Below are 23,687 nucleotides of genomic sequence, written 5' to 3'. Positions count from 1 at the left end.
GGGTTTTGAACTCAGCATTTAAACAGGATGTGAACAAATTAGAGAAAATCCAGAGAACAACAAAAACTGATCAAAGCTTTAGAAAACTTCACTTATGCAGAAAGGTTAAAAACTTAGCATGTTAAGGCTTGAGAAAAAAAGATCGAAGGGGAACCTGGTAACCATCTTCGAATCTGTTAAGGACTGTTATACAGAAGATGGTGATCAATTGTTCTCAGTGCCCTCTAAACATAGGGCAAGAAGTAATGGGCTTCATCTGCAGCAAGGGAGGTTTAGGCTCCATAGTAGGAAAAGCTTTCTAATGATCAGGGTAGTTAAGCTCTGGAATAGGCTTCCAAGGGGAGATGGAGGAATCCCTCATCAGAGATTATTAAGAACACGTAGGACAAACCCCCTGTCAGGGATGGTCTAGGTTTACTTGATCCTGCCTCAGTGCAGGGGGCTGGACTTGATGACTTCTTCAGGTCCCTTCCAGCCTGACATGTCTATGATTGTACGATTACCAACTGTAGTTTGTGTTGCTAAGTGCTGCTGGTGCTGCAGCATTGGTAATGCTGCTAGTGCTGCTGTTCTCAGAACTCCGACATCAGCTGCACTAGCAGACAGTGCAGTGTGTTGATACAGGAAACCTCATATTACTACAAAGAAAGACCCCAGGCTCGGTTCAGTGGCAAAGGTGCTCGGCCAGATTTGTTGTTGACAAAGCACAGTCCTAGTGAGGAGCTACAGATACACTACAGATACACAGATACACTAATTATCTTGTCATCTCCTCCTTATCCTTTAGGAGCGGTCAGTGAGTTCCTGTACCATCTCTTAAGTCTGTATTTATGGTGTTACTTGAGAACTCTGTGTTTCCTTGTACCATCCTCTCACATGAGCTTACTTGGTTAGCCAATACCCAGTGTGTTACTATTCTCCCAAGACCAGCTCTACTTCTGTTCACAACCTTTGCTTCATACTGTTAGTTATGCCTAGAGCTCCAGCATAGCCTGCACCCACAGCCCCACACTCATCACAGAGGCCTTCAGGCTAATGTACATTAACCTCTAGGACATTCCAGGAGTCATGTGGACACAGGGCAGAACAGAACATTGACAGATTCCACCTGCAACCAGTGAGGGCTTAAGAATGGTGCACTCTGGAGCAGGGCAGAACATGGATTTTTTTTTTCCCCTGTGGAAAATTGCATTGAACTTTTCATCAAAAAAATGAAAATGTGAAAATTGGGAGGGAAATATTTGGTTTTGGCAAATGGAAACTGAATTATTTCAGTTGAAAACTCCCAAAAGCCAAAATATTTGGGGGCTTTTCATTTTCCAATGAAAAATCAAAACTCTTCAGAAAAAGCACAGACTTCCACAAATTAATTAATAAGAAAAAATTAAAAAATCATTCAGTCAAAATCTAATTTTCCATTGAGAAAGGTCTTGATGTACAATTCTCAGCTGGCCCTGCTGCAGGCATCATTACGAATGTGTTGTTTCTTCAGTACCATTGGTGGGCTGGTGCTGTACAGGTAGGTTTCATACAGCACAATCCCTGTTCTGACAATCTGCTGTGGGTTGTATTCTTCACTGGAGTGTTAAACTTCCCAGTGTCTTTTGTTATAGTGTAACCTAGGATTGTCAGTGGCCTTGCCTAGCTGCCCAGTCAGTCTGTCAATGGCAGGCCGTGGGTACACACCGGATCTGCACACTCCACTGAGCTTTCTGAAATCTCTGCCGAGATCAACAGCTCCATCTGGTCCCTCTTCCCCATTCACCATTAGGTGGCTCAGCTACCCTAGGTCAAGCATCTTCTTCCCCTCCTCAGTCAGACTCTGGATCATTGTATCTGGTACCTATTGTGCTTTTAGTCTCAGAAAGAGAGTCCCCACACCCAGCCTTTGGGGCTGTCTCATACCAGAACCTAAAGTCCACACCCCCAACTCTGAGGAAGGTCAGATTAGGACCCACACCTGGAGCTAAATCTCATGGCCCATCTCCAGTTGCTCTGTCCCAGTCCAGCATCTCCCTTTCCCCTGGTCCTCTCTTTCGCTGATCAGCCACAGCCACCTTAGTGTTTAGAAATGGGAGCCGGTTTGGAGTCGTTAAACCAAGAGGGGATGTCTCTTTCTACTAGATGTGCTCTAGCTCAGCTAGAAGTGAGCAGCTCAAATCAGGGATCCCTGGGGGAGGCTCTCAGGCCTGGGCTATGTAGATTTTCTGACTAGATGGTCGCATTGGTCCCTTCTGGCCTTTAAATAAACTCCCCTGAAAACCTCATGAGAACAGACTAAAGCGGGGGGGAGGGGAGGCAGGTTAATGTGTGAGGACAAAAATAACATTGTGTGAGCATCTTATTTAATCCCACATCTCAGCGTATGATACACCCCCACCTCGCTGGGCTGCTAACTCAGTCAGGCCGGGGAGAGCTAGCTCAGGCTAGGCATGAGAAGATGCTCAGGGTGCTGTCAGCCTGTCCTGTGGTTCCTCCTCTGCAGCTGCACAGAGCAGCTGGGCTGTGTGTGCAGATAGTTGAGGAGCAGGAGCCCCAGCTCACAGCAGTGACTATCCTCTCTCTTCCTTCTTCTGAGCAGCAGCCTGTCGCTCTCTAGTCCTGCAGCATCTGGCTCCATCCATAGGGCTGGAGAGATGGGTCTAATTCTGCCCAGGCTGCCCTGAGGTTTGGGCCAGGAGAAGGGAAGCAGGACCTAGCTCAGAAACAAAAGAGGGTGGGACCTACTGTGAGATAAATTGAACCATCTGCAGCAGATTTACCAGCTTGTGTCTCTCATGCTTTCCATATTTTCCAGTCCCATTCAGGCTCTTTTCCTCTTTGGGTGAAAAAGCCCAGGGTCATTGGCTTCAGGCAGTTATGACTCTGGTTATTGTCATCCAGGCCATTGGGAGGAATGGGGGCTGCAGGGAGGAAGTACAATCTTGTGGCTAGAGCAGTGGACCATGAGCCCTTGGTTCAATCCCTCACTCACATGTGAACTCCTGTATGTCCTGGGCTCAGTCACTTGGGCTTGCTCTGTGCCTCAGTTTCCCCATCTGTGAAATGAGGTGAGCTTCAGAAGTGTCTGAGGATAAACCCATTAATAATTGTGAAAGGCTCAGATACCCCAGTGACAGGGGATGTACAGGGAGAGCATTGATGGGAAGGGCTGTTCATCCCAGGGCTTCTCCATACACAGAGAATTTTACAACTATAGCTTTTTCTGGTATAACTCCCACGGGGTCAGAGTCTTTGTCAGGTTTAGTCACAGATTCTAAGATCAGAAAGGACCACTGGGATCATCTAGTCTGACCTCCTGTATAACACAAGACAGAGAACTGCCCCCCCAAATAATTCCTGTTTGAATTAGAGCATCTCTTTGAGAAAAACATCCACGCTTGATTTAAAAATGGCCAGTGATGGGCAAGCCACCACAAACCCGTAGTAAGTTTTTCCCATGGTAAATTATCCTCACTGTTAAAAATGTACACCTTATAGTTTGTATTGCTTTCAAAACAAGATAAAGTAAACCAGAAAAGGGCTCTCTTATACCAGAACATGAATATGCACAGGAACTTATATTGGTGTAAATGGAGAGGTATAATTCACCCTTTAGCTGATACGAGATACTTTCCCATGAAGTACCATAGCGGTAAGGACTGAGTTTCATGGGCAGGTGCTGGGTCAAGTCCATCTGCTTTGGGAATATGTCAGGGTGCCCACAGCTTTCACACAGCTGCCTCTATTGCCTCAGCAGGAAATGACAAATGTTCACCCTGCAGGAAGTTTGAGGCAGCTGAGAACTGGACTGGCCACTCAGCATCCGCGCAGTGTGGTTGTGCCAGAGGAGCTTTATCACAAAATCCCCATCACAACTCGCACCCATTGCCCTTGATTGCAGTCTCACCGGAGGGCCAGAGCTAGAATGGGTCGTGGGGACGCAGCCCCTCGTACTCCTACAGCTGGTCTCAAAGACAGATTCTGCACATGAGCAATTGGCACAAGCACTTCTGGTCACACCGTCCAAAATGGTCGATAATTTGGGAGCCCAGCGTGAGACAGCTTAAGGAGTGACAGACAGACTGCGTTGAGCCCCCACCTGCTGGAAATCAGCCCTTTTAAGATGGCCCCAAATTCACTAATCGTTTTAGGAAGTCTTGGTCTTTCTGCTTAACCATGTGATAAATCAAGCATGGTATTTAAAAACATCCCCATATACATGCTTTGTGTGTGTCTCTCTCTATCCCCATACATAGCCATCTATCTATATATCAATCTATCAATCAGTAGCTCTCTCTATCACAGGCTCTATGCAGATGACTCCTTCAAGTCTTTGTTAAATCACTAGCCTAGAGAGGAGCCCTGATCATTTCTTCCCGGTGTGGAGCTGTTTGCTCCTTTCAGGGTCTGTGTGAATGAGGCAGCTGCAGGATATGTGCAGCGGGAGCATTTCTTTATGCACATGTTCTTGCTTCACATATCAGCTGTGTTGGAAGCTCTGCTGCGGATGCAGGGATTGAGTTCCTCTTCTTCACATCCTGCTATGTGCTGTGCATGGTCCTGTCATCAACCTCCCCTTCACCCACCCATGGTGGAGACTTTCCCTGTTCCTGGTTCCAGTCTGGGTTGGGGTCACTCCAAGTGAAAGCTCCTGAGCCATTTCTCTGTCACAAGAGAACCGACCCGCTTACACAGTGGCCTGATCCCAAGGCCAGTGAGGTCAGTGGAGTCTTTCCATAGACACCAAGGAGCTTTGCATCAGACCCTTTCTGGGCAGCATTGTCTGAGCTACAAGCAGGGCCCGGCTGCCATCCAAGGGTGCCAGCAGCTCAGCCTGACCCACAGCCCTGGGGGTCACTCTGGACGGAGCCACCACAATGCAGTAATCTCCAAAGTGAGAGTTTCTGTCCAAATATTTTCATTATTTCCAAAGTTTTCATTTTTTCAAAGAAAACATTAAAACTGTTTGGCGGGGTGAGTTGTAAAAATAAAACTGGAAAATGAAAAGAAAAAAATGAAAATTTACATAAAAAATCTTTTTTGGATAATTTTTTATAAAGTTTCAGCTTTTGGATTTCCCCTCCCTCCATTTTCACCATTTTGCCACCAAGAAAGAGCAAAACATATTTACCTTTTCACGCTGCTGTTTTCTGGGCACTGCTTATAACAGGTAGTCTCAACCTGTGCTCCACTGACCCTTACCTGAGCTATGCTGATGATCCATCAAGCATCTGAACTACCCCAAACATCCCCTGTCCAGCTGCTCTGCAGAGCTGACTCCATCCCAGTGGAGAAATGTGCCCAGCCACCACCCCAGGACAATCCTGCATCAATCTGCATCAATGAAAAGTTGCTCTGCAAAACTGCTCTGCCTTGTACTCCTGACAGATTTCCCTCGTGGCCCTCGGATATTTGGCTTCCCGCAGAGGTGGTAATGTCTATTCAAAAGACTCCTCATGTTTCTTTGGCCTTTTGCTCTGGTTCCTCCACTTGCTTAGTCACACTGATCTGAGCTCCCACCTCCTCAGAGGTCACTTCTGGAGGCTCTTTCTCAACTGCCTTGTGTTCTTCCCCCCGACCCCGGCAGTGGGGAGGTGATTCGAGAGGGAACCAGGGTAGGAGAAAGGGACCTTCTGCCCGTCTCTCAGCAGGGACAGCAGACTCCTCAGAAACCCAGAATGGGAAGAGAAGGGAAGTCATGGCAGACTCTGTAGAAGTGGCTGGAGCTGGATGTGGAGGATGGGGCGGGTGGAGACTAAGGAGGTGGGGAAGCCAGTGCAGAACTGTGATCGCTGTTCTCTGGCGGTGAAATTCACCTCCTACACAACCCCATTTATGTCCAACTCAAGCCCAGAGGGTGAATTTCCCCTGGGGGAGCTGGGTCCTTCTCCTCATGGACTGGAGAAAAGAGTGTAAAAGATTCAGACTCATCCAACATCCCAGGCCCCACAATCACCCAGTGACCTTTCACTCTGGCCCAGCTGTGCCTTTAGCCAGGGGCTGTCTCGGTCCCTGGGCAGTGAGATGGGACAGGAGGTGTTTCCTCAGTGATATGTTTAGACTCAAACAAGCAAACCAGACCCTTTCAGTTCTCAATTTTGCAGGCCTAAATAGAGACGCTGTGGCCAGGGCAAGGAAAGGGGGCGGTGCAGGGTAGGAAACAGGGAGCAGTGATTAATATCAGACCTGAGGAGAGGACAGAGCAGGTTGGAGAGAGGCTGAAACGTGTGCTGCCTGAGCGCTGCAGACTCCAGGGTGCCTGGCAACAGGAAGAGGAGCTGGGTGGAGACTCCAACCCTGGGGAGCAGAGTGGGGCAGATCAGAGCAGAGAGAGAGACCAGAGCTTCCCTTCCGAAGTCAGACAGGGCAGAGGGGGCAGGTGGGAGCAGGGAGCGACTGTGGATTGTCCCCTCCTGATCTCATCAGGAGAAGAAGCTGCTGGGCTGTTTCCATCCTGATCGGTTCCTCTCGGTGCCCCGATGATCCTGTCTCTGTGCCTCTTGCTGCCCGGTGAGTATGCGGGAACCCTGCGCTAAGTCGTAGCAAGTTGGAAGGAAACAAAACTGAGAGCAGCCCCTGGCCTAGACAGCCAGCAACTCCCGTTTAGTGGGAGAGAAATGGGAGCCAGTGTAAACACCGAGTGTGAGAGCTGCTGGGCCAGATCGGTGTCGTTCCACTGGAGTCAGGCCGGTTTTCACCAGCTGAGGATCTGGCCCTCTAGAGAGCTGAAGGGAAAGGCGGTTCCCAGCTCAGCCAAGGTCTGCGTGCCATGCCCCAGATCTAACATCTTGCCTGGTTTGCTTCTTTACCAAAACACAAATCAGCAATTTTTTCCTATTAAAGGCAGTTTTTGTCTCTGAAGAGGGACCTCAGAAAAGGGAGAGATTTTATTTCCAGCACTAACCGCACGGCACCTTTCTGTTCCCAGCGCTGAGTTCCAGCAGCCAGGAGATATGTTCAGTACCCGGTGAGTCCATCTGTCTTTCTGTCCCCATTCTACCCAGGGCATTTACCCTCTGTTTTCAGGCCTCCAGCCACCACCCTTTGGCTGCTCCTGCTCACTGTGGTGTCAGCAGCAATGGCCCGGGAAGGTGCGCGGGGCTGTGTGGGATCCGAGCAGGATCTGACCAACCCTCCCTGTCCCATTGCCTCTCAGCTCTGGTCTGATAGGGGGCTGGTGTGACACATGGGTGACACATGGGGTGACACATGAGTGACACATGGCTGGGGTGAAACATGGGTCCACAACCCATCCCACCCTCAGGTCACTAGCTCTGGTAAGCAGAGAACACCATAGCTCTGGCCCCAAGGGATTTACCTTCCCATGGCATCAGCTCCCAGCCCTTCATGGCCGCAGGTTTCTCCCATGCAGCTCACCCCCACATGGACTCAGCCTGCACCTTGTCCATAAATGTCAGCCGCACTGCTAATAGTCAGCAGGTGGAATTCGAAAGGGTATGGCCAGAAGGGACCATTTTATAAACCAGGCTGAGCTCCCATATGACCCGGGCCAGGAAGCCGCACCCAGTGACCCTGCACCCAGTGCAGCAGGGCCTGGCTGAGTTGCTTCTTTGCTGGCTGCCTGGGCAAGGCAGCAGCAAGGGGTGGGACAGAAAGCCAAAGCGCCACCACACGGGACTGAAGCCAAAGCCTGATCAACTTAGCTTTGTGGTGCTCTCTTTGGTGTGGGGCCCTGGGCAAATGCCCGGCTTGCTACCCCCAGGGGCGGCTCTAGGGATTTTGGCACCCCAAGCATGGCAGGCAGGCTGCCTCCGGCGGTTTGCCTGCGGAGGGTCCGCTGGTCCTGCGGCTTTGGCGGACCCTCTGCAGGCAAACCGCCGGAGGCAGCCTGCCTGCTGCCCTTGCGGCGCCGGCAGAGTGCCCCCTGCGGCTTGCCGCCCCAAGCACGTGCTTGGCATGCTGGGGCCTGGAGCCACCCCTGGCTACCCCCTAACTCTGGCCCTGGCTTTTATATACAGAAAAACAGTTGTCGTGGTACAGCTGGGTCATGGAGTTTTTATAGCATGTTGTGGGATGGAGCAGGGGCTCAGAAAGAAGAAGGTTGAGAACCTCTGCCCTAGACAGCCCTCAATGGCCAGGGGCCGGTCTTGCTGAGGGGTCGCCTCTCTCCCAGCCGTACTGCTCCAGCTATGTCAGCCGGGTGCCCACGTCAGGGCCCTTTGTTCTAGGAGAGTGTGCAGTGCCAGACAATTGGAGCCCAGCCCACTGAGCCTCCAAGCCCTTCCACAACCCAAATGATCCCACTTAATGAAGCTTCCGGTCACCAGAGAGAGTTCATCTCCCCATCTGCCCAGTTGAGCTGTAATCAGACCCTCCAACCACGATGTGGCACAGACCCATCTGCCATTTGCATCCTGTCCCACCAACAGTGCTGGGCGCCACCAACGCCCCACTGATAGTGTTGACCCATTCCCCTTCCCAGGCACTCTCCGTGGCCCCATCCTCTACCTGAGCCAGACGTCTGCCCAGCCAGGGGACTCCATGCGGCTCCAGTGCTCCGTGCTGTCCCAGCTCCTGGCCACCCGCATCATCTTCTGCAAGGACGGGGAGGAGGTTTCATCCCAGCGGGGTTCAGAGGAGAAGGTCACCTACAACTATGACCATGTGGTGTCCAGGAACAGTTCTGGGAGTTACTCCTGCGAGTACGAGATCAAGGACAGCGATAACCAGGTGATCAGATTCCAGCTCAGCCCTGCCCAGCAACTCAGCATCACAGGCAAGTGGGGGTGATGGCAGAGTGAGAATGACAATTAAATAATAATCCCCTGGAAATCCAAATGCTGAATTTCATCAAAATCTGAAAAAAAAATTATCACAAAACATCTTTTTTCAAAATTTGACACAGGGAACCCCCCCCCACTCCACCCCCATTTTAACCCATCTCAGCTCAGACAGCTCAACACAGGCAGATGGGGTCAGGGACATCATAGAAATGTCTGGCTGGAAGGGACCTCAAGATGTCATCAAGTCAGCCCCTGCACTGAGGCAGGACCAAAAAGCTGGACCATCCCTGCCAGGAGTTTGTCCAATCTGTTTATTCCAGAGCTTCACTAGCCCTATAGTTAGAAAGTTTTTTCTACTGTCTAACCCAGGGGTCGGCAACCTTTCAGAAGTGGTGTGCCAAGTCTTCATTTATTCACGCTGATTTAAGGTTTCGTGTGCCAGTAATACATTTTAACATTTTTAGAAGGTCTCTTTCTAGAAATCTAGAATATATAACAAAACTATTGTTGTATGTTAAGTAAATAAGGTTTTTAAAATGTTTAAGAAGCTTCATTTAAAATTAAATTAAAATGCAGAGCCCCCTGGACCGGTGGCCAGGACCCAGACAGTGTGAGTGCCACTGAAAATCAGCTAGTGTGCCAAAGGCGGCACGTGTGCCATAGTTTGCCTACCTCTGGTCTAACCTAATCCTCCCTTGCTGCAGATTAAGCCCATTATTGCTTCTCTTACTTTCAGTAGGCACTGAGAACAATTCATCACCGTCCAGCAAGTTAAAAAAGGATGGATTGGAAGAATAGACTATAAGATGGATAGAAAGCTGGCTAGATTGTTGGGCTCAGTGGGTAGTGATCAACAGCTCGATCAACGGTATCAAGCAGCGTGCCCCAGGGGTCGGTCCTGGGGCCGGTTTTGTTCAACTTCTCTATTAATGATCTGGATAACGGGATAGATTTCACTCTCAGCAAATTTGTGGATGACACTAAGCTGGGGGAGAGGTAGATAAGCTGGAGGGTAGGGCTAGGATCCAGAGTGACCTAGACACATTGGAGGATTGGATCAAAAGAAATCTGATGAGGTTAAACAAGGACAAGTGCAGAGACCTGCACTTAGGACGGAAGAATCCCATGCACCACTACAGGCTTGGGATCGACTGGCTAAGCAGCAGTTCTGCAGAAAAGGACCTGGGTATTACAGTGGATAAGAAGCTGGATATGAGTCAGCAGTGTGCCCTTGTTGCCAAGAAGGCTAATGGCATATTGGGCTGCATTAGTAGGAGCATTGCCAGCAGATCGAGGGAAGTGATTATTCCACTCTATTCGGCACTAGTGAGGCCACATCTGGAGTATTGCATCCAGTTTTGGGCCCCCCACTACAGAAAGGATGTGGACAAATTGGAGAGATTCCAGCGGAGGGCAACAAAAATGATCAGGGGGCTGGGGCACATGACTTATGAGGAGCAGCTGAGGGAACTGGACTTGTTTAGTCTGCAGAAGAGAAGAGTGATGGGGGATTTGAGAGCAGCCTTCAACTACCTGAAGGAGGGTTCCAAAGAGGATGGAGCTCAGCTGATCTCAGTGGTGTGCTCAGAACAAGGAGCAATGGTCTCAAGTTGCAGTGGGGGAGATCTAGATTGGATATGAGGAAACATTATTTCACTAGGAGGGTGGTGAAGCACTGGGTTACCTAGGGAAATGGTGGAATCACCACAGTTAGAGGTTTTTAAGGTCAGGCCTGACAAAGCCCTGGCTGGGATGATTTAGTTGGTGTTGGTCCTGCTTTGAGCAGCGGGCTGGACTAGATGACCTACTGAGGTCTCTTCAAACCCTAATCTTCTATGATTCGATGATTCTTTATAAGAGACCATAACATATTTGGAGACCGTTATCAGATCCCCACTCAGGCTTCTTTTCTCAAGATTAAACAGTCCCAGCTTTTTAACCTTTCCTCCTAGATCAGGTTTTCTAAACCTTTGATCATTTTTGTTGCTCTCCTCTGGACTTTCTCCAATTTGTCCACATCTTTCCTAAAGTGTCACACGCAGAACTGGACACTGTACTTCAGCTGAGGCCTCATCGGTGCCAAGCAGAGCGGGCCAATGACCTCCCATGTCTTACATACAATGTTAGCCCTTTTCACAACTACGTCCCATTGCTGACTTGTTGCCCTGGAATTTGACATTCCTGCATGTATCCCAGAACTTGACAGCGCTGCAGTCAGTCATTTTATATGTGTAGCCACTGTTGGCTGAAAACCAAACATCACATAGCTGGCAATAATGTGAGACAAGGTCAGACAAGGGAAGACTTGCAGTTTGTTAATCAGAATGGGAGGATGGGATAGAAAGTTGCAGAGGAAAGTAAGTGAATAGCAAGCTTGGTTTTAAATGCCTCCGATATATTGTTGTTATGGCTAAAAATACTAGAAATGTTTTGAGATGATGAGCAGCGTGTTGAAATTAGGACAATTGCTGACTCAGTAGAGGTCATTATGCTGACCCACTAGGAGTCAGTGCTGGTTATGTGCTTTGTTAGAGTAACAGTCAATACCGAAGAAACTTTTCTCAGGACAAGGAGCTGACATCTAAACTCCCCATCAGCTGGATAGAAAGAGGGCCCCTGGAAGTCCGGCTGGTGATTACTCAAAACCATCTCAGACTGTGGGTAACTATGTCTGGGATGTCCTAAGCCTATTGCGTATGGGTGTGTGTTAAAATCTAAACAATTGTAATTTTAGATAAGAGCATGCTTACTTGTATAAATCATTTATCAGATGGAAATTGCTGTGAAACAGTTAGCTTACCACTATTTTAGGTTCTGAAAACCCCAAGTAACAGACTCAGATTCAGTTTGTGATCCACTCTAACCCCAGGCCCTTTCAGCAGCACGGCCACCAGCCAGGTATTGCCCATGGTGTAGCTGCATGAGGGCAGCATATGGGCCTGGAGTGGGGCCATGCTCTGCTCTGATCTCTTGTGTATTTGTTGCCTAGATGGTGACTCCAGCGGTGATGTCGGTGGTTCCTCCCCACAAGGTAAATTATTCTGAAGCATTTCTTTATTCTGGGGGCTCTATTTGGAGAAAGGCGGGTCCTGAGCTGGGCAACCCGCAGTCTGAGTGTGATCGCCATGACAATGGATGTATAGGAAACACAATAGGGTGATAGGCTCGTCCAATGCAGCACTCTCTCTCCCTGCATCTCTCTCAGGCTTTAACCAGCATTGCTGAGCTGGGCTGCATCTTTGCAGTGCAGGAAACTGGCTCTTTCAAAGGGGGAATCCCAAACCCTTCTGATGGGCAAGTTTCATCTAGAGTTCACTGACCCACTCTGCTAAACTGGCATTAAGTGAATTATTTCCTCCTGTTCACTCACTGTATTTGTTGTTGCTCTGGCAGGAGGTACCAGATGCACCGTCACACCAGGGCTCACAAGTTCTTCTCTCTGGGTAATTAGTTGTTTACGCTCTATGCTCCAGTCCTGGAACAGAGGTGTCACACTCAGCATGTGGGCAAACCCCTCTTTCAGGAATCTCAGACCAGCACCAGTGCCTGGTTCCCTGGCAGCAACCAAGCCCCAGGAATGGACCTTAGCAGAGCCCAAACCTGGCTGTTTGTCCCCAAAGCGTCTGCACCAGCAAACCAACACCTAAACTGTATATCTACAAAGACTGTGTGTACAGCTCCCATGGCAAGGAGAAGATGGTGTCAGACTTTGGGTAACAGCACCATCTAGTGACTCCAGCCAGAGCGATACTAATGATATCTGTAAAAAGCAACAGAGTTCTGTGGCACCTTATAGGCTAACAGATGTATTGGAGCATAAGCTTTCATGGGTGATACCTGCCTCTGGAAATTTCCACCAATATGTCTGCTAGTCTATAAGGTGCAACAGGACTCTTTGTTGCTTTTTACAGATTCAGACTAACATGGCTGCCCCTCTGATACTTGACACTTATGTTATCTGTGCCTCAAAAGCTAGTGGGAACACAGCATTTTGGTCCTGCAAGAAATACTGACCTTTCAAATTTTATTTTCATCCTGAATGAGGATGAAAAGTCAAAATTTCAGATTTTTCATGGAACAGAAGAAACTCAGCACATTTTGATTCAGAAACATCAAAGCGCTTTGTCAATAGGTTTTCATTTTGAAGAAACAGAACTTTCTGATGGAAAACTGTTCCATTAAATAATTTTGGACGAGCTCTGCACAAGTCTCTGCATGCCATACAGATCTCAGTCCCATTAGGTCACTTTCTATAGAACTCAGTCAGCTCAAGCCGGTGGGGACTTGCTGGTGGCTGCTTGGAGAGGCCATTCACATTGAGGTTCTTTCCTAGGGCCGGATATAAAGTTCTTGTTGGGCATTACAATCCCTGCCATCGTGGTTCTGGCTGTGGTACTTTATCTTCTGGGAAAGAAAGGTGGGTATGACAGTGAGGCCAAACCGTATTATCAAAAGTAGACAGATGTGGCAGAGACAACCCTGCAGCGTGTCTGGGACTGGGAAGAGAGATGATCAAAGACACAATGAAACTTATCATTTGTTTTTGGGAAGCTGGCTGGAGAGAGAGATCAAAGAGATCATAGAATATCAGAGTTGGAAGGGACCTCAGAAGCTCATCTAGTCCAACTCCCTGCTCAAATCAGGACCAATTCCCAACTAAATCATCCCAGCCAGGGCTTTGTCAAGCCTGACCTTAAAAACCTCTAAAGAAGGACATTCCATTACCACCGTAGGTAACCCATTCCAGTGCTTCACCACCCTCCTAGTGAAAAAGTTTTTCCTAATATCTTACCTAAACCTCCCACACTGCAACTTGAGATCATTACTCCTTGTTCTGTTGTCAGGTACCACTGAGAACAGTCTAGATCCATCCTCTTTGGAACCCCCTTTCGGGTAGTTGAAAGCAGCTATCAAATCCTCCCTCATTCTTCTCTTCTGCAGACTAAATAATCCCACTTCCCTCAGCCTCTCCTCATAAATCATGTGCTCCAGCCCCCTAATCATTTTTGTTGCCCTCTGCTGGACTCTTTCCAATTTTTCCACATCCTTCTTGTAGAGTGGGACCCAAAACTGGACACAGTACTCCAGATGAGGCCTCACCAATGCTGAATAGAGGGGAACGATCACGTCCTTCAATCTGCTGGCAGTGCTCCTACTTATGCAGCCCAAAATGTCGTTAGCCTTCCCGTTGAGCCCGATGATCTAGCCAGTTTTCTATCCACCTTATAATCCATTCATCAGCCCATACTTCTTTAACTTGCTGAAAAGAATACTGTGGAAAAATGATTAATACTATGGATAGATGATGAATACTGTGGATGATGAAAGGGATTATCATTATGATTAATTATTTGTATTACAGTAGCACCTTGTAGCCCTTGTCAGGGATCAGAGCCCCACTGCATCCACTGCTGCACAGATTAGTAATAAAGAGGGCAGTTCCTGCCCCATACATGGTCACATCTAAGACTCAGCCAGGGGTGTGTGTCTGGATGGAATATCAACACACAGATAACTAAGGCTGCAGTTCATGAAGGAATCCCCAAGTCAGGAAGGGCTCCTAAGTATGTTTCTGTGTGTAAGTACTTTCCTGAATCAGGGCCTAACAGCTCTGAAAATAGAGCTCTGGACACAGCTCTGTCCTGCCAACCTTTCCTCACACAGTGTCCCCACCTCAAGCTTTCACAGCACTCGAGTCACCCCAACAATCTCGAGACTGGCTTAAAACTCATGGGATTTCCAACAAGTCATCAAAGTGGGTTCTTTGTATCTTCCTGTGGGATTTGATCTTTGTGGGGTCTCTCAGATCACATTTTGAGGCTTTTCTCTCCAGCCATGAGGGCTATAAATTTACATATTTTTTTTTAATGAAAGCCGAGTTTCTCACTGAACCCCCTGACTGGGGCTTTATGTAGAACAAATGCTGTGAGACTGGCACTAAAATGGTCAGACTTGGCCTCACCACTCCCGGGGGCAGTCACTGGGGCTGGTGGAGGAGAGCGCTGGGCTGGGCTGTGGGGATGGGGCTCTGCATCAATACGATGATGAATTTGGGCCACGTCATTCAGTTTCTCTCTCTCTCTCTCTCCCCCCACGAGGAAACATGTCGTGTCTGATATCACATTGTTTCTCTGCCTTCCAGTCATGTCTCTACCAAGGGATCAAAGGTAGGAGGAGATTATTCCCTCTCCTGTCTTGTTTCCATTCTGGGTCCTTTCTCTCGGCCTCACTGAAGGACCAGCTTGGCCACTCCAGCCTCACAGTGGAGCTCAGCTCTCCGGCTGTGGGGAGCGGGGGTCCAAAAAAGAGTCACCGTGGCTAAACAACAAAGTAAAAGAAGCAGTGAGAGGCAAAAAGTATCCTTTAAAAAGTGGAAGTGAAATCCTAGTGAGGAAAGTAGAAGGGAGCATGAACACTGGCAAATGAAGTGTAAAAATACAATTAGGAAGGCCAAAAAAGAATTTGAGGAACAGTTAGCCAAAGACTCAAAAAGTAATAGCACATTTTTTTAAGTACATCAGAAGCAGGAAGCCTGCTAACCAACCAGTGGACCACTGGATGATCAAGGTGGTAAAGGAGCACTCAAGGATGATAAGGCCATTACGGAGAACCTAAATGAATTATTTGCATTGGTCTTCATGGCTGAGTATGTGAGGGAGATTCCCAAACCGGAGCCATTCTTTTTAGGTGACAGATCTGAGGAACTGTCCCAGATTGAGGTGTCATTAGGGGAGGTTTTGGAACAAATTGATAAATTAAACAGCAATAAATTGCCAGAACCAGATGGTATTCACTCAAGAGTTCTGAAGGAACTCAAATATGAATTTGCAGAACTACCAACTGTGGTAGTTAAATCAGCTTCTGTACCAGATGCATCCAAAGAAGTGGGCTATAGCCCACGAAAGCATATGCTCAAATAAATTTGTTAGTCTCTAAGGTACCATAAGTACTCCTGTTCTCTTTGTACCAGATGACTGGAGGATACCTAATGTGATGCCAATTTTTAAAAAGAGCTCCAGAGGTGATCCTGGCAATTACAGGCCTGTAAGCCTGACTTCAGTACTGGGCAAACTGGCTGAAACTATAATAAAGAACAATATTGTTAGACATATAGATGAACATAATTTGTTGAAGAAGAGTCAAGATGGTTTTATTAAAGAGAAATCATGCCTCACCAATCTACTAGAATTCTTTGAGGGGGGTCAACAAGCATGTGGACCAAGGAGATCCAGTGGATATACTGTACTTAGATTTTCAAAACGCCTTTGACAAGGTCACTCACCAAAGGCTCTTATGCAAAGTAAGCTGCCATGCAATAAGAGGGAAGGTGCTCTAGTGGATTGGTATCTGGTTAAAAGGTAGGAAACAAAGGGTAGATATAAATGGTCAGTTCTCAGAATGGAGAGTGGTTAATAGTGATGTCCCCAGGGGTCTGTTCTGGAACCAGTCCTATTCAACATATTCATAAATTATCTGGAAAAAGGGGTAAACAGTGAGGTGGCAAAATTTGCAGATGATACAAAATTACTAAAGATAATTAAGACCCAGGCAGACTGCGAAGAGCTACAAAAGGATCTGTCAAAACTGAGTGACTAGGCAACAAAATAGCAGATGAAATTTAATGTTGATAAATGCCAAGTAACGCACATTGGAAAGCATAATCCAAGCTATACAGATAAAATGATGGGATCTAAATTAGCTGTTACCACTCAAGAAAGAGATCTTGGAGCCATTGTGGACAGTTTTCTGAAAACATCCACTCAATGTGCAGTGGCACTCAAAAAAAAAAAAGGAACAGAGTGCTGGGAATAATTAAGAAAGGGATGATAATAGGACAGAAAATATCATGGTACCCATATCTTGAATACTGTGTGCAGATGTGGTCACCCCATCTCAAAAAAGATATATTGGAATTGGAAAAGGTTCAGAAAAGGGCAACAAAAATGATTAGGGGTATGGAACAGCTTCCGTATGAGGAGAGATTAATAAGACTGGGACTTTTCAGCTTAGAAAAGAGATGGCTAAGGGGAGATATGACTGAGGTCTATAAAATCATGACCGGTGTAGAGAAAGTATTGTTTACTACTTCTCATAACACAAGAACTATTGGTCACCAAATGAAATTAGTAGGCAGCAGGTTTAAAACAAATAAAAGGAAGTATTTCTTCACACATCGCACAGTCAACCTGTGGAACTCCTTGCCAAAGGATGTTGTGAAGGCCAAGGCTATAATAGGGTTCAAAAAAGAACTAGATAAATTCATAGAGGAAAGGTCCATCAATGGCTATTAGCCAGGATGGGCAGGAATGGTGTCCCTAGCCTCTATTTGCCAGAATCTGGGAATGAGAGACAGGGGGTGGATCACTTTATGATTACCTGTTCTGTTCATTACCTCTGGGGCATATGGCCATTGTTGGAAGACAGGATACTGGGCTAGATGGACCTTTGGTCTGACCCAGTAGGGCCATTCTTATGTTCTTATGTTTATTCTGGAGGAAGTTTTGAAAAGGCCAGGGCAGAATGAACTTCCTGGTCGGGATGGGATCTGGGGATTAGGAGGAGACACTTTAAGGAAGGGGTATGCCAAAGCAGCATGTTCCCATCGAATTCACTGGCACCAGAGCGACTTCATTTGAAAATCACCCCCAGGGGTTTCAAAGACTGAAGGTGACCCTGTTTTACACTCAGGGTGTGTTGGGGCTGGTTGGCCACAAAGTGGCACTGAGTGACCCAGCCAGCTCCCTTGAACTGGGTCTCTTCTTTGGGGCAGGGCTGGGAGTGGCCAGGCCTGGCTGGGAGCCAACGGTCTCCAGTCCATCCAGCTGTTGTGACTAACACCCAATGTTAGCTCCATCAGCTGCAGAGGGTTTAGTGCAAGGTTCAGCACGTTCACACACAGACGTCCCCTAAAACACCCACAGATGGTTCCCTCACAGCGGCCCGTGATTTCGTTGCGGGTCTGTTCATGGGGCAGCCGTAGCGCTCCCCTGCCTGATGGCGAGAACCAGGCAGCAGGAACACCCGTGGAGATTCAGTGCACACCATATGTGTGAACAACGCGCTGTGCAGAGGGGCTCTGAGCTGATCGCTTCTGCAGCACAGACCAGCGGGACCAACTCATTGGCTGCCCTCAGTGTCAGGAGTTGCTGAGTGCTGCTGGTTCACTGTCTGCTCACCACCCTGTCAGGGGTTCTCAGGACCCCTTCCCACCCTTCACACACACAAACTCTGCAGGGACCCCAAAGAGAATGTCTAAGGGTTGCTCCCGGTTGCTCTTGTGCCAGCATCTGCCATTCAGGGCTCCCCCCAACTCCTGCTCACTTTCACCTCTATTACTTCTGCAGCCAGCCGCCCTTCTGAGGGCCACAGCACCCATACACTGGTTCCAGGGCCAGCTCTAGGCACCAGCATTCCAAGCTGATGCTTGGGGTGGCAGTCTGCAAGGGGCGGCAGTCCCTGTTGTTCTCCCCCAAGCTATGTTTAGCTGTCCACGGCGGCTTCAGCTAAACATAGAAGCTGCCGCCGAATTGCTGCAGCCACAGAAAAGCACCTGCCGCCCTAAGGGGACAGGGACTGCCCCCGCTGCCTGTGGTGGCAATTCGGCACGCTGCTTGGGGTGGCGAAAACTGTAGAGCTGGCCCTGACTGGTTCTAAACCTGCCTGCCCCATGCTGGCCTCACTGCTACGTAGCTGGGAGCATATTCATGAGCTGCACATTGCTCCAAGAGGGATTCCAGGAAATCTACATGGTCCCGACCCAGACAGACATGATAAGGGGAGAAGCCAGCCCTGGGGGTGGGACAGAGAGTTCCCAGGTGGGAGATGAGGCAATCCATGGGGTGACCAGCTGGACACAGAGAAGGAAAGGCGCATGGGGAGACTAGAGGCAGTTTCCAGACTATGCCAGTGTCCAACCCAGCCTGGGTCCCCAGTGCAGCAACTCTGCCAATAAAACTTGTGGGGGTAATGGGGACATGACACATGGACTCTCAGTACTGGGAGCCCCCACTCCAACTTCCAGCAGGGTATGTTCCCTGCCTTCCTCCTGTGCTCCCCACCTGTAGGCTCCTTAGCTGCCTCTCTTCAAATATTCCTTTCCTCCTTCTTCCTGCCTTATGACCAGTCTCTCTCTACAAACACTCCCACCCTGCTCTCCTCGGACATGGGAGCTGGTTAGCAGACTAGGCCAGAAGTGGGGCTCTGAGGCTGTATTTCCACAATATGCAAATACATTAAAGTCGAGCCTTAACAATGCATGTTCAGCCTTTGTGCAATGAGGAGACCTGGGCCAAAAATCCAGTTTTATTTGGGTGAAAAAATTTCAAATAAACAATTTTCTGACTAAAAATTTCTAAGTGAAACAAAACAAAAGTGTCCATTCAAAAGAAAACAAAATGAATATTTTGTTTTAAGATTTTTTTCATTGAAAATTTCATTGGATTTAATAGTTTGGCCAAACATTTTATTTTGGTTAAACTATTGTTCATGAAAAAAAAATCTGTTGAAAAATGACACCCAGTTCTAACTTTGTGAAAAATGACCAAGTTCTCTTCTGTCCTAAAGTATCAGGAATTTTCAGTTCCTCGCCACCCCCCCTCCTCCCAATCTTAACTCCATGCTGACCTAGTGGGGTTTTGGTTAGTTGGTTCTGTGCCATTTTGCTGAAGTAGAACAGGACGTTCAAGTCTCATCTTTATTAGATGTTCCCTCTGTAAATGGTAAAGCCACCATGTTCCCTGATTATCCAGAAGTTGGATTTGCTGCCTTTCCACTGAGTGTGAGCTGATTGGAGATGTAAGGTCCTAGTAGGAAAACAAGCCATAGGAAGAAATCTCCTCACAGCTGGACCTCTGAAAACAGACTCAGTGTCACCAAGGTGACAGAGAGAGAGCACACGGTGTCACTGATACCCCCTGTCCTTATTACTCCCCGCAGAGAACGAGCCCAGCATGACACCAGCAACTCTGCTGAAGATCATATTCAATGTAAGAGTTTTTGTAGAGTATCAGGGTTACCAGGGTTGGGGGAGAAATGTGGGGACTGGGGGAAAATCTGTTAATTGGTGGGGGATGGACAGATCCCACTGTCTGATCAGACTGTCTGGCCAAGAGTTACAACAACAAATTGCCTGGGATCAAACTGAATTATGAGAAAGAGATCTCAGGATGCCAGGGCTCGTGCAGCTGAGTCCCTCCGGTTCCTTTGTTCCACCCTTTGCCTGTAATCCCCAGTCCTGTGTTGCCATGGCTTAGGGGACTGAGCCAAAGGGTTACCATTTCCAGTCCTTCATGGAAAGGGCACATCCCGGGGAAAGCTCCCAATGGAAAGTGTTCCACCGCCTTCCCTGAGAGCTGGGTGCAAGAGTGCCTCATGGGAGCTGTAGTCCAGGTGTCTACTGCTCCTGGTCTCCTCTTTGAGCCAGGCTCTCTGATTCTCCCATGATGCACCACTTTCTCCCTTTTTGGTGACTGGAACTAATACATCGTGGGAGTCCCTGGTTGCAGTGCATCATGGGAGATGAAGCCCAGCGATCCAGCCCTCCTGCAGGGGACAATATGAGCACACTGCAACTGAACTACAAGTCCCATGTGGCACCATGGTGGTATTTTGAATCAGAATATTTCTAGATTTTGCCAAAATATTTCAGTTTTGGGGAACTTTTTTTAACAAAATCTTGAAATTTTCTGCTGAAAGCCGACTCTGTTTGTGACTAAATAACTCTGTCAAAAACCCAGACAGACCGTTTACTGAACATCTTCAACAGCCATGTTAAATACTCTCTTCTGGTATCCCCAGCAACTCTGCTCAGGATCAAGCTCCATTATGCTCAGTGCTGCCTATGGGGGAGCCCTGGCTGGGGGAAAGGTGGGAGCTGGGGGGGTTATAATTCGTGCCCAGCAAAGTGCCTTCCCTTAGAGGCATTTACAACCAAATGACCATGTGTAACTGTCATTCTCTCCCCAGACGCCTCCGTGAATTGGTTGAGAAGCTCCAGGGTGAGTCACAGCTTTTAATAATGACAAAGCGTAGTGATAGAAAAGAGCGATTCGTTTGCCCATTCCAGCTCAGCAGTGACCCATGGGCTTGAAACATGGATTTACTCAGGATTCCCAGGGTTCAGATTGTGTCTGTTACCTTGGTCTCACTTCTGCTACCTCCCTCTACCCAGGAGCAGGTAGCTGACTCCCACATCTGCTGTTAGCCTTGCTAGTCAGACCCTGCCCCCTCAGACACACAGACCCACATCCAGGCAAGAGGAAAACATCCTTCCCAAACTCCACACCACAGCGATAGGGAAGAATCCCCCACAGCTTGAAAATCTATCCGGATACAGAGGGGCTTTCCCCACCAGCCTCTGCAGTCAGACAAACAACCAAATCCCCCAGGCAAGTTTGAAAACCTCCTTTGAAATATTACCCAAGTGGGAATCAGCTCTAGTGAGAAGCCCCAGCACCACTCACTGCTAACCTTGTGCCTCACTGGGAAGGAAGACAGGCAATGGGTGAAATCCTGGGAGTTTCACATTGACATCAATGAGGCAGGATTTCCCCCAATGGGTTTGCATGCAATGTAGGTGTCAGTGGGGTGTGCATGATCTCACACTGCTAACAGCAGCTGTGCGGTGGTGTACACCCCTGGGTATCATGGTAGTTGCAGGGAAAGCTGCTAACACAGAGCTTCCTTCCCCCAATTGCTTCCTCGTGATAATTATTTGTCCACACTCCAGCTGATATTGGCAATGAACAATAACCTTAAATTTTTATTTCTCATCCTCTAAAGCAGTGGTCTCCAAACCTTTTAAATCGTGCACCCCTATCAGTAAAAAATTTTTGAGCACGCACCCCCCGCCACACCGGACAAAACAAAATAAAAACGAAGAAGCTTGGACTCCTGCCCAAACTGCCAAAGCAAAAAAAAAACCAAACACTCTTCCTGCCACGCACCCCCCAGGATCCTCTTGCGCCCCCCTGGGATGTGCGCACCCCACTTTGGAGACCACTGCTCTAAAGATCCATAGGAGGAGCTTTGGTCACTGAAGTTCTCTCCTAGTATTTTTTTTATTATGTAACTAAAATGCTCAGTAAAATCTGAGCATTTAAAGCAATGTCACAAAGGGAGGAAGTGTGTGCTGCTATCATGGAAGCATAGTTGGTCTCCTCGGAGTTAAGGGTAAAGTTAGCATCCTGTTATGAGTCTGATTTTCACACACACACACACACACACACACACACACACACACACACACACACACACACACAAATCCATTCCAGCAGATATGAAATTTGATAACCACATCTCATCACCAAGGAGATCTTGTCCTGAAAGTTTGGGTCAAAGAACTCAAGTGATCTCAGAGAGATGTCAAGTATCAGAGGGGTAGCTATGTTAGTCTGGATCTGTAAAAGCAGCAAAGAATCCTGTGGCACCTTATAGACTAACAGACGTTTTGCAGCATGAGCTTTCGTGGGTGAATACCCACTTCGTCGGATGCAAGAGAGATGGAGTCTCATTCACTTTCTGCAAATTTTGCTACTATTACTTTGGCTGTTCTTATACTAACAAATGCCAATTTATCCCTTAGAGATTTTAGTAAATGATTGTAGGACAGGATATTGCTTATAAAGATATTTAAGACTCCTGTGAATCCAGAAGCTGGTTTAACTCTATCAAAATTATATATAGAGATTTCCCTTTGACCCAAGCAGTGAGCCAATATTCTGGGTCTTGTGCATAGTTACATTGAGAGGAGAAAGTGATGACAGAGTCAGGTATGTTTGTTGATGCAACCCTACTTATTTACATAACAGCTACAAAGGTCTGTTTCCCTGAATACAACGGGACCAGACAACAGGAGGCACTTTCTTTGATCCCAGCTCCAAGCCTCTTTCCAGCCAGCACTCTGCCCAAAAACTCTCTTTCCCTCTCAGCTTTCAGTATCCTGCTCCAAGTGCTCCTCTGGCTGTGTCTGGCTTTCTTATTGCTTTTGAGATATTTCTGCTGCTTCTATCACATAGCATGACTCTGCTTTTCTTATCAGACCCAAAGGAACCCTCTTGGGCCACATGGCCCTGTCCTGCCCATGCTCTTCTGCGGTCTTCTCCTTGGGTGGTAGTTTTCCATTGCTTCAGCTGAGACTAAATAAAGGGGCATTTAAGGTTCCCTTATTTAGCTTGAGTGGAAGGTGGCTATCACAGCCACCAATTTCAGCAAGTAGTTGTGATTGCCCATAGATCTAAGACATGCTTGTTGGGAGCCATTTAATCTCTAATAGAACAATAGAATAATAAAAAGTGCTTGGAGCCATTATAAATATTGTCATTAATAACATCAATCATTAAGATATCAAACTGGACTGGAAACAACTACACTGCCTACAGCATAGATGAATCCTTATTTCAGATAAGATAAGCCATGAAAAAGGCTAATGAAGTCCTAGGATGCATCAGAGGAGGTATTTCCAGTAGAGACAGGGAAGTGTTATTACCATTCTGCAAGGCACTGGTGAGACCTCATCTGGAATGCTGGGTGCAGTTCTGGTCTTCCATGTTTAAGAAAGATTAATTCAAACTGGAACAGGTGCAGAGGAGGGCTACTAGTATGATCTGGGACATGGAGAACCCATCTTATGAGAGGAGACTCAAATAATTGGCTTGTTTAGCCTAACCAAATGAAGGCTGAGGGGGGATATGATTGCTCTCTATAAATACGTCAGAGTGACAAATACCAAGGAGGGAGAGGATTTATTTATGTTAAGTGAATGTGGGCACAAGAACCAATGGCCATTAACAAGTTTAAGCTTGAAATTAGAAGAAAGTTTCTAACCATCAGAGGAGTGAAGTTCTGGAACAGCCTCCCAAGGGGAGTAGGGGGTAAAAATGTAACTGGCTTGATAAGTTTATGTGGGGGATGGTATGATGAGATGGTACAATCGTATGTAGCCATTCTGCAACTGCTAGCAGC

At 47.6% G+C, this 23,687-nt stretch overlaps 1 long non-coding RNA gene across 1 annotated transcript; it reads right to left on the bottom strand.

Moving 5' to 3' along the window:
- Positions 1 to 2,571: 2,571 nt before the first annotated feature.
- Positions 2,572 to 12,203, bottom strand: LOC120394304. The gene is made up of 3 exons (XR_005592254.1): positions 12,097 to 12,203; positions 8,452 to 8,639; positions 2,572 to 2,695 (listed from the first exon to the last, which is right to left on the bottom strand). It is a non-coding gene; the product is annotated as an uncharacterized LOC120394304 (long non-coding RNA).
- Positions 12,204 to 23,687: the final 11,484 nt, after the last annotated feature.

The sequence above is a fragment of the Mauremys reevesii genome, unplaced genomic scaffold (assembly GCF_016161935.1).
Source record: "Mauremys reevesii isolate NIE-2019 unplaced genomic scaffold, ASM1616193v1 Contig5, whole genome shotgun sequence".
In the NCBI taxonomy this organism is placed as follows: domain Eukaryota; kingdom Metazoa; phylum Chordata; order Testudines; family Geoemydidae; genus Mauremys; species Mauremys reevesii.
This window is presented reverse-complemented; position numbering and strand designations above follow the sequence as displayed.